This window comes from Sceloporus occidentalis, unplaced genomic scaffold (assembly GCF_023333645.1).
Source record: "Sceloporus occidentalis isolate IW3139 unplaced genomic scaffold, rSceOcc1.0.p SCAF_14, whole genome shotgun sequence".
Taxonomy (NCBI): Eukaryota; Metazoa; Chordata; class Lepidosauria; order Squamata; family Phrynosomatidae; genus Sceloporus; species Sceloporus occidentalis.
Genome location: NW_028316994.1, coordinates 8,837,195 through 8,855,318, shown reverse-complemented (window position 1 = coordinate 8,855,318; position 18,124 = coordinate 8,837,195). Strand labels below are relative to the sequence as shown.

Here is an 18,124-nt window from a genome sequence, read left to right as displayed (position 1 = left end):
ACTCTTCAGGTGATTCAGCCATATATTAGCTAGCCTGTTGTGAATTCTGATTCGGGAATGCTACATGGGATTGTGACACCATTCAGGATCAAAGAATGTTGCTCTAGGGAAATAAAAGGAAAGAAGTGTTGTCTAGCAGGATGAACCAGTTTCACCTATCAATGTTTTTGATATGCAAGGTATCTACTCAGAGAAAAGGCAGGACTTTAACAGCTGAACCAGGACAAGGCATTAGATGGGACGTTATTTTGTGTTTTGTGTGTTTTCTGATATTCCAGAATATATATTTGGTTTCTCCAAAATAAAAACTAGTTTTACTAAATGACTACTTCATTTCATCTCTGTGTTATTTAAAAGATCTTTTAGTGCAGGGAAAAAATGCCCCATACTCTTTGAAAACATTTCTGTTGAAATGATAGTAAAAGATAAGCACAGCAGTCATGTTGAACTGACGCCTGGAGGAACTGTGCCTATAAACTTCTGTACATTTTAATTGTGGATCTTCAGGAAAGGCTGTCTACCTGGATAGAAAGAAAAAGAGGATGGTGGTGACAAAATTTAACCTAGAGTTAGGGAGAAAACTATTTATTCCCTCATATTAGCCCATTCTTCTCTTCCTCTCTAGCCCTTTCTCTCCAGCCAGTGGAGTCACCAGGGGGGTGCAGTGGTGCGGCTTGCACCAAGTGACACTCCAGAAGAGGAGTTACATCTGGTCAGGCCTCCTCATCATGCTGTCCTGCACACGCTCCCTCCACTGTGCCATCCCATCCTTTTCCTCATGAGAAAGACAGGGTGACACTGAGGGAGGTACCACTCCTAAAGCCCTACCCCCTGAAGCCCCATGCTATGCATCAGGTGACACCAGGTGCGTGGACACCACTGCCTCCACATCTCCCCTCCTGTTTGCCCAAAAAGTAGTTTTGGACACCATAGAACATTAAGCAAATCAGAACCTTTTGAATTTACATACTTTTTAAAAATGGTGATTCAAATTTCCTGCTACAAACTGAAAGTTATATCAGTGCTCCATATTCCACTGCGGCCTCTCTTCTCTTTGCAGACCTGGTTTCCTCCTTTATACCCACACACATAGATCTGAAAAAAGGACTTACAAAAATACCACATTATCCTCTAGATTAGAATGAACACAGTGTTTGGTTAATCTGTGCTGAAGGTGGCTGAGAAACCCTGACTCCTGAAATAGCACTGAATTTGTCTCCACCCTGCAGAAACCGTGCAAACAGGAAGAAGGATGTGTTCAGGCATCTCTGAATAATGGTGGTGAACAAAGGTTTCTCTCTTTTGCTCCTCCTCTCCTCTGCACACACACAATGGTCCAAGTAGTGGGGATGAACAGAGCAAATGCTGTGATCCAGTGGAATGGGGACTGGAAGATGTTGGTGGCAGTGATGCTGGTGTGACCTATACTAGTTGTTTAAGAGGAGCTTCTTCCTGGTTTGCTCCAGCATCTCCATCAAGCAGCTGCTGGCACTTTCCCCTCTCTCCTTTACCACTAATGTCTTCTAGGGCACCCTAGATTGATGTTTACCAAAGAACATGACCAAGGTGTTATGCCTTGTCTCCTCTTCTCCTGAGGCAGTCACTGGCTTTGATTTTATATCCCGATCCAAACCAGAATCATCTTGTAAGTCCACTTATCCTGCTCACCCTGGTACACTCAGAGTAGTACCATTGTTGAAGCTAGTGAATGCAGAGAAGTACTATTGTTAGCTCTTGGTGGAGCACCAAGAATCCACACACTGAGTAATCGTAGGGTTGTCAAACTGTGGATCTGATCAGAAAAGGAAGATATGCAACAAAATTTTTTTGATCAAAACTCCGCTAATGCTATGTAGCTAGAGAGTGAGACAGGTTTATTGCGTACTTACAAGCCTTGTATATTTTTCAAAAACACAAAGAAAGGAAAGAGCCTCAGACGCTACTGCACATGTTTATCTTTACGTCTTGCATAGCTGAACTAAGCCCCCTTGTTTATTGTTTTACGAACCACCTGAACTAAGTCCAGGCTGGCCTTATGGTGAGTGAGCTCTCTCATCTATGCTCTACAGATAAAATTCTTGAAAAGGAAAAGATATAAAGGAAATGGTTAAAGGTAAACAAAATGGAGACACTTTGGTTCAGTGTTTAAACCAACAGCACAGACAAAGAGTGATGAGCAGGATGATGGAGACTACTACTATGGTTATGATGATGTGTTCAATCCCTAAAGAGCTTGAGTTCACAAAATCCATCTCATATTGATTGCAAATTGGGAAGTAGTCCCACCAATCTTGTGGTGGTTCAGGTGTCATCTCTGTTTCCTTCGCAGTCTGTCTTGGTTTTTTCGATGTGGACGTATTGGAAATATCCCCAACAGTTCCTTGTTGGTCAGAAAGAGATGGTACAGTGTTGGAAGTGGCCTTTTTTTCAGGATGTGTGATCACAGCAAGGGTTTGCTTGGGAGGCAGTTTGGGTGCTAGTGCCATGTCCTTTCTTTTGGGTGTGCTGGAAGGTGATTCAGCCAGTGGCTTGGATCCTGTGGGAGATGCCAATGAGACATCTGAATGCTTCTCTGGACCGGGTGTGATGTTTCTATCCTTCTTTTGTTCAGCTGTGGCAGATGTAGGAGTGACAATGACTGAGAGATGTTTGGCAGTAGTAGGTTTTCCTGTTGTCATGTCTGAACCCCAAACAATGCCCAAAGTAAAAAGGACAATGAGGCCAAAGCATTTGCTGAAGCCATGAATGAGGAATCTTGAGGTTTTCATGGCAGCAGAACTTCAAAGTCTAGGATTTTCTTAGTCTGTGGTATGTGGAACAAAAACCAATGGTAAACTAAGAACAAAAAGAGAGGAAGTGATAAAACAAACTATGAGAAGAATGCACTCTAAAAGTAAGATTATATCCCAATTCTAGGAGGGGATCTAAAATGAGAGAGAGAAATATTCCAGCTCAGCAAGGGAGAATAATTCTGCACATAGGGGTTATTCACACTGTGAAAATAATACAGGATGAATCCGGGTTAAATCTCCCTTGTTTACTTGGATCCCAAAGCACCCAATTAGGTTTTTGGTGGGGCAGCCAAAAAAACCCACTTATTCCAGGATAATCGATATCAGTATTTTTCTTGAGGTTTTTTTTAAAGATCCAAATCATTGCTAGTGTGAATAACCGATGCAAATAGACATGGGATAAAATTCTGCATACCAAAAAAGGGTTCCAAATGCATTTGTATTGTCAACTCTATCTTTATTTGGATGCTTGCATGTGCAAACAACTGAACAAGCAGAGATGCACATTGATGCTGTTTAATATTGTAACAAACCTGGAATGTGTGAGTGAGATGATTTGCATCTGCGCACTAAAAACAACAACATCTGAATGACCCCATAGGTCATTCTTGGATTGGGAGCTTCATGCACACAGAGATCGCATGGATATACTTCTCCACATCAGAATGTTCGCTCAATAGCAATTCTTTTTGGCTAAAAGTGTTATATTTGTGGAGAGTATTTTACTGTGAACTTAATGTGTGAAACAATTTGGTTGGAAGTGAGTGCACCTTTCTATCTGTTGACATGGATGGGAAATAATATCTCCTTGCGCTTGTACAATAGGCAACAATTTATTATCCATTGCTATAGCTGGAATGACCCACGGTTAAGACTTTTCCCCACACACACTCTGTTGTCATTATTTCTTCCAGTTGACTTATGCCTTCCAGTTGACTTATTACAATTTATGACAACTCTATTGCAGAGTCTTCTTTGCACGATTTATTCAGAGGGAAATTGTCATTGCCTTCCTTTAAGGCTGAGAGAATGTAACTTGTCTAAAGTCATTCAGTGGAGACTTGGGCCCCATACAGACAGGCCAAAATAAAGCTGCTTTGAGCCACTTTGGAGGTATGCTGTTTAAATAATGCATGCAAGAGTCCGGAAGCTGCGCTCCAGTCCTTAGGACTGGGTTGTGGCTTTGGCACGGCTTCTGGGCTCTTAGGACACATGCATCATATAAATAGTATACCTCCAAAGTAACCTGAAGCAGCTTTATTTTGGCCTGTCTGTATGGGGCCTAGGAGACCAAATACAAATCTGTACTTAATCAGGAAAATCCACCAGATGACCATAGGAAAGTCACACTCTCTCAGGTTAAGAGAAAGGTCATGACAATGACAAAACCTCCTCTGAAGAAATCATGTCTAGAAAATCTCATGATAGTTTCACCTTTGGATCACCTATGGTAAAGTTGTGATCCGAAATGACTTGAAGGCACACAACAACAACAACCCACCCTTTCCTCACCCTTTGGGACTCAAGGAGGGTTATAAAGTTAGAACAGGTATATATAAGAATCCACATAATCAAAACATACAGAAGCTAAAGTAGAATTAAACTATAAATGGAATTAAAAGCAATTTAAAAACCATGCAAATTTTTTTTTAAAAAAGATAGAACTATAATTATATAACTACCATCATAGTTATAGAGAAAGGCAGCATGGTGTAGTGGTTTGAGCAGAGAAGATCAGGGTTTGCTTTGCCTCTTGGTCATGGAAACCTTCTGGGTGACCTTGGGTGAGTTACACACTCTCAGCCCCAGAAAACTTTGCAACAGGGTCGCCTTAGAATCACCGTAAGTCGGAAATTAGTTGAAGGCACACAACAACAACAACAGCAACAACAAACAAGTATTTTTAGGGGTGGCTTAGAATTATAACCATAAATAACTACTTTTAAATTAACTGTGTAAACTCTGGGAAATCTTATAGAACCAGGCTCCTTGTGGGGGAGGCATACTTAAGGACTTGGGGCAGGAAAAGCTGGAATCTAATTTGAGGTCATGACAGCTGAGAACAACCACCCAAAGAGATGCTGCCCTAAAAAGTGGCATTTTCAACCATCCAGATAAATTTCCTCACTACTCACATCCACATTCATTGAGATCCTTCTCAAAGTATAGCCTAACTTAAACTGAAGCATAAGAAGGAGGAACTGAAAAATAAACTGTGGTGGGAGAGTGAGACCACTGGGTAAATAGAAACCAAGGCGAATGCAAGAAGAAGATGTGAGAGAAGCTGATAAGAACACGAATGAGGGGTAGTGTTCAAGGGATGCCACTTGTATGAGATTCCAGGGTCTAGATTCCCACCTTGTGTTTTAATTTTAATATAGCATAGACAGGAATATGTTTGCTATGTTTCCGCACTAGGGTTGCCAGACCCTGGCGCCTTTAATGATTGGGCTGAAGAGGTAATAGCAGGTGTCCTAGCTTGTATGATAAGCAACACCTGCAGAAATCCCTTCTTCTATACAACCATTAAAGGCTTAGGTGATCTCCAGTTTTCACTCTGGCGACTCTAGAGGATCCGCGATTGAGGAATTTTTTTAAAAAAAATTAAATTAAATTAAAAACACATAGAATTTCACAAAAATCTAGCCAACAAACATGTACAATCTTCTTTTATTAATAATCGCATTATCAGACACTAACATCCAACCAGATATTGGTGATTATGCCACACATTTATACTGCCTCATCTTAAATTTAGTACTGGTTCTTTTGTTGTTGTTAACCACCCTTGAGTCAGTCTTGACTCATGGCTGCTCTGGTGCCACAACCAACTACCATTCCCAGACTTCCATAGCATTGAGCCAGGGCAGTTAAAGTGGTGTCAAACTGGATTATTTCTGCAGTGTGGATGCAGCCTGAGAGGGTCTATACAGCAAGTGCAGAAAAGAAGAGGCAAAATTCAGGGTTTTCCCTGCTGCTTTTGATGGAAATGCAGAACAGCTGAGGAAATGTGGGACAGGGAAAACTCAGAGTTGGGTGAGGCAGCCCTTTCACTCAGTTTTACAGCATGGAAACAGTGACTCAAGAAAAATGACATTGAGTGCTCATGTCTTGACACACAACTTCAGAACAGATGCTGTCATCTACCAAACAGTTGAATTTGTCAGAAACAATGAGTAACCAGGAATGTCTTTCTGTGGAAGGACTGTCATTTCATGGTTCAGTCAGAACAAATGCCCAGATTTAGGTTAAACCTAGAAATTTAGGTTAAAAAATTGACCCAAAGAACCTGAGTTGACCTATCCAAGGGTCAATGTAAGTGCTGTATTATAATGCGCGCGCACACACACATACTGACAAGACACACCAACGAGAGGTTGGTGTCAAAGATAACGTACTATATATATATATATATATATATATATATATATATGGTGAAAGGCAAAAGTTTAATCTACCCTGGAAGCACTGACCCCCTTCTACTCTCTGAGCCACCCAGCCTTTAGTATGTGCACAAATAGTTATGGCTACCGGAATTTTGTAAGTTCTTTGGCATTGTTTTCCTTTACTTTGTCCTTTACATCCTTCACTACATGCGCCTAAATTTTACCCTCAGCTTATCCACCATTCATATCAAAATCCATTATTTTGGCCCCAAAACTTGCCCTCAACTTATATTTGCAATCGACTTATAGTCAAGTATATACAGTATGTAATCTTTGACACCAACCTCTGGTTGGTGTGTCTTGGGATTCTAGGAAAGAAAGTAAACTCTTCAAACCTGAAGTCTGTGCTACATGCTGGCTGGTTGATAATGCAGTACGTCCAAAAGACAGCTGAAGCAGAGCAACCCAAATCCTGCAATTAGGTTAAATTCTTTAAAAATGTCTAGAGCCACCTCGATCTGTCTCCATTACCGTGTTGCATGGCAAGGGTGCTGGAAATGAGGTAATGTATGGTTGCATACCACGGCCCTTTCTCTTTATGATGCCTTAAATAAATTACAGAATGCCTCTTAATCCTAGTATGAGGTACTGTACTGTATTTGTCCCCTCCTGGTACCTTCCAGAGGTGTAGGACTACAATGCCTATCACTCCCAGAAAATATAATTGGGCTTAGAGAGGACTGTTATAGTGGGAAAATGTTTGATTTAAACCTGGGTCCAAATCCCCACTCATGGTGGTAGCTCTCCAGGCATTTGGTCATTTCTCCCCCCATGCTAACCCACCTCACAAGATTGTTGTAAGGTTAAAATTGAGGTCACACATGCCTCCTGCCCTGATTTCTTGGGAGAAGAAGCTGGATGGAAACCCAATGAAATACAGTTTTAAAAAGCCAACCCCCTCTCTTCAAGCATATCCCCCCCACCCCATTTCCAAATGATGCTTCTCAATATTGTTATAGCCCTATGGGATGTTCTCACCCATCCCATCCCATCCCAGTCCATTCTACCTTTGACTAGGATGGCTTCAAGCAAGGGTTGTGACTGTGCCCAGTTTGCATGCCAAGGGTTGTTTTTTCTCTCACTGGTTTTTCGCCTGGTCAAGGAAGAAGCAGCGAATGAAACTGAGAAGGCAGTAGTGGTGCAGAAATGATGGGGGGAAAAGATATTTACAGTGTCAGGATTTATCTCTAGCACAGATGAAAAAATAAGGAGTGCTTCTGAGCTTGTGCAGGGTGCAATTTCCCCTCACTAGCTTGTACAGCTACCTTTCCTCACATCTTCTGCATCCAAGAAAGAGGACAAACAATGCTCTGTTAGAAGAAAAATGCAGCTTATTCCTTTCTAGTAGGATTCCCATGCCATTAACCATTGGTACTCAACTTTTTACCCTTGGGATCCCACCTTATATCTACATGTGGATGTCACATCCCCCACTCGCCATAATATAGGAATGAAAATATTTTGTTTGCTTAGTGTTTGCATTTTCATCCATACATTCATGTATATTCATATTTTAATATTTTAAAAGGAAGTGGCAACGTTCAGATTAGAACAGTTCTGTTTAAATAAATTCATTTGTTAACTCAATGCCTGTGTAAATTTTACACATAAAAAAGTTTGAGAAGAGGAGGGGAAGGAAGGTTCAGAACCTCCAAGTCTTGCACCCCCCTTGAAGCAACTCTTATGCCCCACCATTTGAGAACCACTGCCATTAACCATTGTGTGGCAGGTAAAATTCACAGATCAATCTTCCAGTCTCCTTCTTGTGACGAATATAAGGAAGAGATGGAACATTAAAAACAGGGGACAAGAAATAAAAAGTGAAAGTTGGGGGGATTAAAGATTATGACAAAACATGCAGTTGTCAGCCAAAGATTTCTTGTTGAACAGCAACCATTGGAAGGGGAGAGGAGACAACAGACATGGAACTCATAAACAGGCAGGACAGGGCAGAAGGATTCACCTTACCAGGCAATGGCCTCTTGTTCTGGATGGATGGAGAACTTGCCTGTACGTCTCTGACTAGAATGCATACACAAATTAAAGGAATGCTTCTTAAATAGCCCATGTTCTTATCTCTCCTAACCAGCCTTACTCTTATCACTTTTATATGAGTTCCTACTGCCTATTTATGTGGAATAGGCTCTGACACAGGCCTTTCCTATCTCAGTAACTATTTTTATTTTTAAAAACCAGCAAAAGATTAACATGGGAGCTTCTACAAGGAAAGCTGGTGCTCTACCATGGAATTATGGGCTTGCAGTCTTTCCTCATATAATGAAGATGTTGGGGGCTGAAGCCAGAACCTCAGTCATCTAGACCAGGGGTAGGCAACCTTTTTGAGCCGGGGGCCGGGTTGCTGTCCCTCAGACAACTGGGGGGCTGAAGCCAAAAAACAAATAATTAAATATTTTTTTAAAAAATTAAATATATAAATAAACCAGGACAAATGTAGGACAAAATTTTCAAATGGAAGACACTTTTTTAAAAAATGGAGGACACGCAAAAAAAAATTGCTGATTTTTAAAACATGTTAATATAAATGCATGTTTCTGAGGCTTCTATAGACAATTGCCCCCCAAAGGCCCCGGAGGCAATCGGTGGCAGGACCGGGCTGGGGCCGGTCCCAAGGCCTCGCCGGGCCGCATCCGGCCCGCGGGCCGAAGGTTGCCTACCCTTGATATAGACCCTGAAAGACCTCTCACTGGTTCAATGGCTACAGCATTGGGTCCCACTGGTGTCCCACTGTATCTCACTGGTGTCACTGGTGTCACTTTGACCAGTCAGGGCTTGCCGTCAACAGTCCAAAATGAATACTACTTCAGTATGAAATAACAGTTAGAAATTGGTCTCCTGCTAGCCAGGAAGCCATCTTGTGTTTGAGGAAGATAATATTTCTTCATTGGTGTATATGTGGCTACTGAGTTTGCCAGATTTCAGTGCCTGGCCCTGAGTCTCCAATTTTCATGGGTCATTTCCAGGCATGAGACAAGGGTGCAAATTCTCTACTGAGGTGGGTGGTAGGGGACTCAGCTCCGGGCAAGAGGAAAGGGCTGAGTACAGATCAGTGGTGTCCCCACCCTTGACAGGGTGCAGGGGGAGATTTCCAGAGGCCACACACTTGTTCTTGCAACAATACAGAGGTGTCTATGTGTGTGTGTGCTCAGCCTCTCTTGGTGCTGCGACATCGTTCTCCTTATAAGGAGAACAAGGCAACAGCATCGAGGTGCCCCCCCCGACTGGGTGTCACCCCTCTTCTGGGCTGCACCCCCCGCACCCACCTTAATGATGTCACTGATGCAAATCTCCACCTCAGCTAGTAGAGTAGCAGCATGCTGCAATTGATTCATAGGTCTGTTACAGCCAAACCACGCGGCTCCCGTGTGGAGCAAAAAAGAAGCTCCAAAATGGAGCTTCTTCTCGCGTCGCAGTTATGACGCCGCGAGGCGCCAATGGCGCCCTCACGACATCATAAGCGCCGCACAATGTGCGGACGCACAGCGTCCGCTATGTCAAGATGGTGGCGGCCGTGTGGAACGGCTGCCACCATTTGTTACAGACAGAGTCCGTAACAGGAGTAGGGGCGTCTAGAAGAGACGCCCCTTTTTTAAACTGGGACGTCCTGGGGACGTCCCAAATGGCGGTATGTAACCCACCATAGAATCATAAAGTTGGAAGAGACCACAACAGCAGTCTAGTTCATCCCACTGCCATGCAGGAACACACAATCAAACCACCCAGGACAGATGGCCACCCAGCCTCTGTTTAAAACCCTCCAAAGAAGGAGACTCCACCAAACATCAAGGCAGCACATTCCACTATCAAACAGCTCTTACTGTCCAAAGCTTTTTCCAAGGCTTCATTGATATCTTACTGCAACTTGATTTCTTGCTTCAGGAGCTAGGTAGGCTAGATTAAATGTTCCTTATCCCCTCTTCCTAAGGAAGTGAGATTGAATCATTGCTTAGTTCCAGTAGCATCTGGGAACAGTCCCTTTAGCACAAATTTATGTCCAATCAGGAAAATAGGTTGTGTGTGTGTGACAAGCTGTGAACAACTGTGGTGGGCATCTAATACATAACACTTAATAGCATCACCAGGGGCCATCCCTAAGTCTCGGGTTTTGATCTGGAAACCTCAGAGCCTGAGAAAATCCTGAACTGGCAACCCTAGGTCCTGCTTGTACACCTATAGCAGATTTAGGGTTGCCTGGGTAAAAACTGGAGAGGACTCTTGCATGTCTTAAGGTTGTGTAGCAGAGGGCATTTCAGCTGTTGTTGGCTCATTGCATGACAAATACTGAAATGCCCTCTTCTCACACAACCATTAAAGGTACCAGAGTCCTCTCTGGTTTTCTATTTGGCAAATAATTGCCAAATAGAATTTGCCAAACTGGAATTATTTGAAGCTAAGTCTTCAAACTCCTATAAAATCTTAAATTACTTTTCTAACGTCATGTTCCCACCCCACAGATTCCTAAAAAAAGCTCTTGCTGCCACTTTCCCCACAACTGCCCAGAGAAAATGCTTTGACACAGAAGAGATGCATGTGGTATGGACACTTGAAGAGGGGACACATTTCACCTACTTAATCTTGACATGTCAGGAGTAGGGAGGAGAAAAAGAAGAAATGAAAATAATCTGGGCACTAGTAAGATGCCAGGCAATTGAGGACAGTCTGATAACGGTATATACACACCCAACGACACAAGAAGGGTTGGACCACTGGCGCAGCCAATTTATCCGGGGATTTCATGTCTGTATTTATGAGATGAAATATATGCTGATATGTGTATGTTACTGTCTTCTTGGAAATCAAGAAGTGTAATGAGAAGAAGGTAATCTAGGGGTGTCATATTGCCCTTATAGCATGGTTCAAGGCCTGTGCTTGCAGCTGTTACTACTGAAATATTGACTACCCTGGCTACTTGCTGGGGCATCTGTGAAGGGAAGCGGAGAGCTGTTATGGAGCATATTTTCTAGTCAAATATAAGGAAAGTATCACAAACTTCAGGGAACCAATTTTAGGATTTTGAGATCTCAGAGCCTTCCCAAACAGAAGGCAACCATTGGCCGTGTGTAGCCAGTGAGGGGCAAAAAGGAGTGAGGTATGCAACCCAGGGAGCAACCTCTTGGTTTCTTCTGCTCAGATGTTGTTCAAGGTGGGTTGCTGTCGCGGCAGAGAGACGCAGAGACAGGAATGGGGGTGCAAAGCTTCTTCGCTGGCCAGGTCTTGGCCAGCCCCTTTTATTGACATTAAGGTTACATTAGGTTTACATTATCTCATAGTACATCAGAAGGCAATTTGCGGGATCAGGGACCAATGTGTACTCAGGAAAATCCTAATTAGCAAAGGGAGCAGGATGTGTACACTGTCTCAGCCGAATCAACATGGGCTTATCCAATTATGGATAAAGCATTGTCAACCAGAAGATGAGTCATGATCTCGTGGTTTGCCAGCGAGGCCATCACATCCTGTTCTTGGTAGACATTGCTATCCTGGGAGGGGTGCACCCCCTGGGCTTTCCAGGGAATGCCACATCTCCCTCTTTTTTGTTTTTTATGAGCTGGTTTACATATCCTGCGACCAGCTGCTTTTCTGTGGTTGTCATTGTCCTTTGTAAAAGCCTAGAACACAAAGCAAGAATACATTGGATGAGATGGCAAAATAGGATCATAATACAAAAGTGACAATGCCATATACAAGAAGTCTTTTCAGCCAATGAAGGTCTGGCAAATAGTAAATCAATCAGCTTCATAATCCAGAATATCCAATGTTCTGGTGGACCTGAGTCAGGTAAATCATGTAGTTCTTCAATCAAATTATTAATGGAACAAGAGTTATCTGACAATTTGAAACAACACATATCTTGACGTCTTCACACAGCAAAAGTATTCAGTTGGGCTATGGAGGTATATTGTAGTCAGAGGTGAGTGTTACTGCTCTTTGAACCCTGGAAACATCCAAGATAGAAGGGTGTAGGAGAACAGGAACAAGCCTACTCAGACAGCACTGTGTGCCATCAGACACATTGGCAGGTATAGAATTATAAGTTTGACAGTTACAATTAAAAGACTATACAGGTGGCAATGAAATATGGATATATATAAATGAAACCTCTTTTCGCAAACATTTTGATCTCCCCTTTGATACCACTGGGCTGAAGGGGTTCCACTGGTCAAACATAATAAACCAAGTACAACAGTTAACATAGAATTATGGGTTAATACAGCACATATTTTTGATTTCTTCACATAGCAAAAGTAAATAGTCTATGGCTGCTCCATTGTCCAGAGTGGCATTTCTAAGTTCATGTTGTTCATCATTTGACATCATGTGGCACAACCTCTTCCCCAAATGACGGGGGTTGCTGGTCCTTTCCGCTTTCTCTGGAAACTGTCAATATCACACCAAGGGCCACAGCAGCAGGGAAAATGAAGAAAAATGTTTCTGTGTTGGAAATAAATAATCAGACAGTGCAATTAAATTATTCCAGGCAAATCAAATACAACAGATATGACCCGGTTCACAACCTTTTTGTGTTGATTGGGGGGGGGGGGTGCATTCCCCCCTTTTTTGTTTTTATAGAAGAAGGCTATTGGGGTCATTAAAAAGGAGAAAGAGGGGATTTTATGTCCCTTTAACTTCTGGGCATAGGCAAAATTCATGAAAGAAATTTGGGATATTTGCACCATTTTAATTGAGAAGGTGTACCACCTCTGAGATTGAAAGGAAAAGGTAAGGCATTGTGCCTTTTACTTTGATGACTGGAGAGCTCAGAAAAGACAGATGGCATTGCAAACAAACTGAACTTGCATTGTTCTCTGAGCATGTGAAGAGTATGAAGAGACAGAAGCAGAGGAAACAACACCTTAGACAAGACAAAGGGCAATAGTGAGGCTATAGTAAAGAAGGTAGGATACCAATTTTAGCAAAAATGAGGAAATCTATTTTAGCAAATCCTTTTCTGCAAGCAGACCTATGGAGTACAGGATTAAACTCAAAAACAAAAAGGACGAGGCAGAGGAGAAGGAGGGGTTCTCCCCCAGTAATCCCACTATAGCTAACCCAGATGAAGAGTAAGAGAGACAGATAGACTGTGCTGGTAAGAGAAGCTCTCTCTCTAGGAAACAATGTATAAAAGAAGGAAGCAAAACAACACAAATGGAGGAAGAGTACAAGAAATTCAGACTTATGAGTTGCAAAAGTGTAGCACAAATCCAAACACATTAACAAACAGACAAATGAACAATTTCTAGGTGCAAGAGGACTAGAATCTGTTTCTAAACATGTACCACAATTTAGGTAGATGGGATATGTAGTCCTTTAGCCATGAGAATATAAAGTAACCTAGACAAAACCTTTTTCCTACTTTAGCCAAGACAGTTTTTACAGATAGACTATGCTGACCAGAGTGAGGCTTAACAGCAAGGAAAAAGACTCTTGAGAACAGGAATTAATCCCTATCAAAAAACCAATGCAGCAAAGACCTTTGGACTAAAGGAAGGGAGCTGTCTTCAGATTTGCAAATCACAAACAGCCAAACAAACAAGCAAATTAACAAATACAAACAACAATTAATAGGATCCACAACACCCATTCTGGCCTCTAGCTGTTGCAATTCTCCAGCCAAGCCTGGGCAAATCAAATACATAAAGGAGACAGAGGGCAAGCAGCTGACTACTAGAAGAATGAGACATAGTTTTCCAAGCACACTCTAAGTACTGAATTTATTCCATAAAATGGTATGTTTTCTTTGTCTGTAAGATTTGTGCATCCAAAGAGAATTTCAATTATGCTTTATCACAACCAAAAAAGCAAAATTAACACAGATTTGAGTGGGGGGAAAAAAACCTAGAAACTCCTGTCCCTTTACAATTTCCACAATTAAATAGGAGAGAACAAACTAAAGGCATACAGAATCCTCTGAAAACAGAATGTAGAGACAAAAAGTTGAGACAGAGTCACTCTGCCTGAGCACATGTAGAGTGCCAGCAACAGAAAATAGTGAGACATTTCTCAATCTCAATTTGCAAAGCAGGAGCAGAAGAGGGGGAATTTGGAATTTCCTACTGAATGATCTTATCCACTTGCCTCATGGGCACAAAGGAAAATGCAGAAATACAAAAAACACAGACTACTGAATAAACTGGACTTACTGAGGGGAAGGAAAACTTCCTATCTTTTAAGATCCCAACACTTACAAAAGTTCTCTGCAATGTTTAAAATGCCTGTAGGGTTTTATGTTTCTCAAAGAGCAGTTTCTATGATTCCTTTCCGAGAACTACCTTCTGAGGTCTTTGTTCTGGGAGCTGAGGCTGAAACAGTGTGCCTCACCTCTTGGTCAAGGAGCTGGGTTGAAGCTGAGACGGTGTCATCCATTTTCACTGTTTTTCCCAGGGAGCTGGGCTTTTGCCTCTTCCAGGAAACACATCTCCCAGTGCCACTCCAATCTGAACCACGGGAATGGGAAATATGACCTCTGAGGTTCCCTTTCTCTGGCATGTCTGGCTGGAAAGGTTTCCAAAGCTTGGGGTTTTGGGGTTGAGTCCATGCCCTGTTTTCTGGGGTTTTGACCCTCTTGGCCTCGAAGTGCTTATTTGGGGTATGGTTCTGATCTCTCTGTTTGTAGACTGTAGTCCGAACAGTAGCAGAGGTGTCTCCAAAAGAAAGTGAGACATTTTTCTTTCCGTTTGGGCAAGGGGGGCTTGCTTTCCTGAGATTTACAGAGCAACTAGTAATATAGGGGCTCTTGGAATGGAGTCCCTTGGGGGTCTCTGGCAATTTCTGCTTGCTATGGTGAGGCAGGCCTTCGGGTGTTTCCATCTCTCTTTGGGGAATGAGGGAAGGCTGAGTAGGGCTTTTAGATGGATCTAAAAAGTGTTTTTTAAGGGAATTTTCCCTAGCTTTCTTCTTTAGGGCTAGGGACTTTTCTTGTCTCTGTGCTATCATCAGATGAAATTTTGAAGAGAGTTGCCTTAGGTGCTGGGAAAAGGTTTCCCAACCCGCAAATAGCTCTGACTCTTTGATTTGGCATCCCAGAGACTCCTTGCTCTTGGGATGAAGTCCTCTATATATTTCACCCATGAACTCTTTATTCACAGCTTTGGAGGGGAGAGCTATTCTTGCAAGCAACATTTTCCTAGCCATGTATGTTTCTGGACCCTCATTTGTTTTTTGCTCTTGTGCATAGTATAAATCCTCGGCCAGTTGTCCTGGCCACAATAGGCTCAAAATATGTCCCATCCAGGAGTACATATCTTGGGACAAAAGGTTTCGACACATCACTGCTGCTTCCAGGTTGTCTCTGTCCACAGAGGACATGCACAGCCTAGCCAACTGTGTCAGATGAAATCCTGCAGCATATGGATAACTATTTGCAGCCCGAATCATCCATTTTATGCTTGTTTCCTGATTTAAGGGACCTAACAAATCTGCCATCACACATGCTTCTGCGATGGAGAAATGGGTTTGTTCTTGATTTGATGTTATTTCCCATTTTTGAACCTTGGCTGCCAAAATGGAATTTTCCTCCTTGAGGAGGTTGACTTGGGCTACCAATTCTTTAATCTCTTTCTTCATTTTATTGGGGAAAGCCCTAGCAATTTTGGGAGCTTATCTGAGTCTTATCCTCCAGTGGGAGGATGAAGGGCAGAAACGCTGAGAAAATTTACTGTTCCTTTCCTTGGAAGAATGTCCTCCAAGTCTGTCGTGAAGCTGTAAAGCCTCTTAGACGTGATTGGCTTAGGGTTTAGACTCAATTTTTAGCCGAAGTTGGTGGATACCTTAAAAGGTTTGTCCAATGAAGAGTCTGGGTTAAAACCACTTGCTCCAAACCAAAATTGGCCAAGACCTTTAGGGATTTATTGGCATTCCCTCCACCTTTCAACTCAGGTAGAGTTTAAAGCCAGGCCACTTCTAGTGTTCTGACTTTAGGATTTGTCTTTGCTTCAGCTATTCCTGCTTCTACCGCTCCCAGCCGGGGCCTTACAGGCGATAAGGGAGGAGCAACCACTGGAACGGGGTAACCAGGTGGATCTCCTGGAGGAGCTAATGTGGCTAGAGGAGCGGGGGGCTGTGGGCAGGATTTTGGGGGCCGTGGATTGGCTTAGCCGTCCCACGGCCGTATTTACCACCTGCCAGGCAATCAAATGGGGTGCCGCAGCACGAGGCTCAGCCTTAAGATGATTGCCTATCTTCTCCCATTCCTCCGCAGAGAGTCTTCCCCTCTCTGGGTACCAGGGACACTGGCATGAGATCTCTGCGACTAAATTTTTAATGTCTCTTTGGGTGATTTGTTTATCCCCTGACAACCGCTTAACTATAACTCCCTATCGTGAGACCTTTGCTTGGCGGACAACGTTCCTCCCATACTCACGGGATCCTTTGAGGATGTGCGCGCAGACTATTCCAGTCGAGTGAGCTGGGCCAAAGCCACCTTCTCCGTATCACGTCGGGGTCACCGGCTGTCGCGGCAGAGAGACGCAGAGACAGGAATGGGGGTGCAAAGCTTCTTCGCTGGCCAGGTCTTGGCCAGCCCCTTTTATTGACATTAAGGTTACATTAGGTTTACATTATCTCATAGTACATCAGAAGGCAATTTGCGGGATCAGGGACCAATGTGTACTCAGGAAAATCCTAATTAGCAAAGGGAGCAGGATGTGTACACTGTCTCAGCCGAATCAACATGGGCTTATCCAATTATGGATAAAGCATTGTCAACCAGAAGATGAGTCATGATCTCGTGGTTTGCCAGCGAGGCCATCACATCCTGTTCTTGGTAGACATTGCTATCCTGGGAGGGGTGCACCCCCTGGGCTTTCCAGGGAATGCCACAGGTTGCCAGCTTTCAAGACATTAGCTTTAGTCCCCAGATTTCATGGGTCACCTCCAGGTGCACATTCTATGGCCTCTGTGTGGCCAGGTCCAGACAAGAGGCAATGGTTGCATACAAACCTTCAGCCCAGAGCTTTTTGCCAGCTATATGTACTTATCATTCTTTCCTCTTCATCCTCCTCCACTTTTGCTCTTCTACTTGGCTATGCAGCTTGCTTCAATTTGCAATGCTTAACTAATTTCAGCCAAGTTGTTGCAACTTGCAAAAACTCCATGGTGTGTGTTCATTTACTGAGTTAGCTCAGCTTCCTCACTTCTCCTCTCTGCCCCCATGACATCCCTCAAGACCATCCCTTGGTCTCAGGTTTTGGCCTGGAAATCATAGGATACAACATTTGTCAGTGAAGGAAGGAGTGCAAAACCCAGCCTGTTCCAAGAGTGATCATAGAAGCTTCATTATCAAAAGGTGAGAGAAGTTGTTTTTGGGGATTACAAATCCTGCAGCCCTTTGACCATGGAGATCATTGCACTGCCTTTCCTCCTGACCTAGGCATGGGCTGAAACATTTTAAAAATGGGTTTTATTGCACACCTCCATGCCCAGGCCAGAGGCATTAAAAAGATTGTATGTCCAGCACTGTGTAAATTTACAGCGCTTTATAAATAAAGGTTAATAATAATAATAAATCCCGTTCCTGATTATGGCCTCCCATATCCAATCCGGTCTTCTCCCATACTTTGCAAAGAACGAGAAAATCCCATTCTTTCAAAAAGTGCTGGAGAAGTCCAAATCGGGCACAGGATGCCTCTAGCCTTGGCATGGAGGCATGCAATAAAATCAGTTTTTAAAATGTTTCAGCCTGCATCTAGGTCAGGAGGAAAGGCAGTGTGATAATCTCCCATGAGTGGCCAGGGGTTCTAAGAGTTATAATCCTGAAAAGTAATTTCCCCAAAGTTTTTTATAGGATATGCACATCATGGGGAGGAGCATTCCTTTGTGTAGAGTCTATAACCCAGAACCAGACCTTCCCTCCATGATACACTAGCACTA

General features: G+C 43.0%; 1 long non-coding RNA gene across 1 annotated transcript; it reads right to left on the bottom strand.

Annotated features, from left to right (window-relative positions):
* Positions 1-471: 471 nt before the first annotated feature.
* On the bottom strand, positions 472-7,416 carry LOC149303801 (uncharacterized). The gene is made up of 3 exons (XR_016271983.1): positions 7,246-7,416; positions 971-2,835; positions 472-521 (listed from the first exon to the last, which is right to left on the bottom strand). It is a non-coding gene; the product is annotated as an uncharacterized LOC149303801 (long non-coding RNA).
* Positions 7,417-18,124: the final 10,708 nt, after the last annotated feature.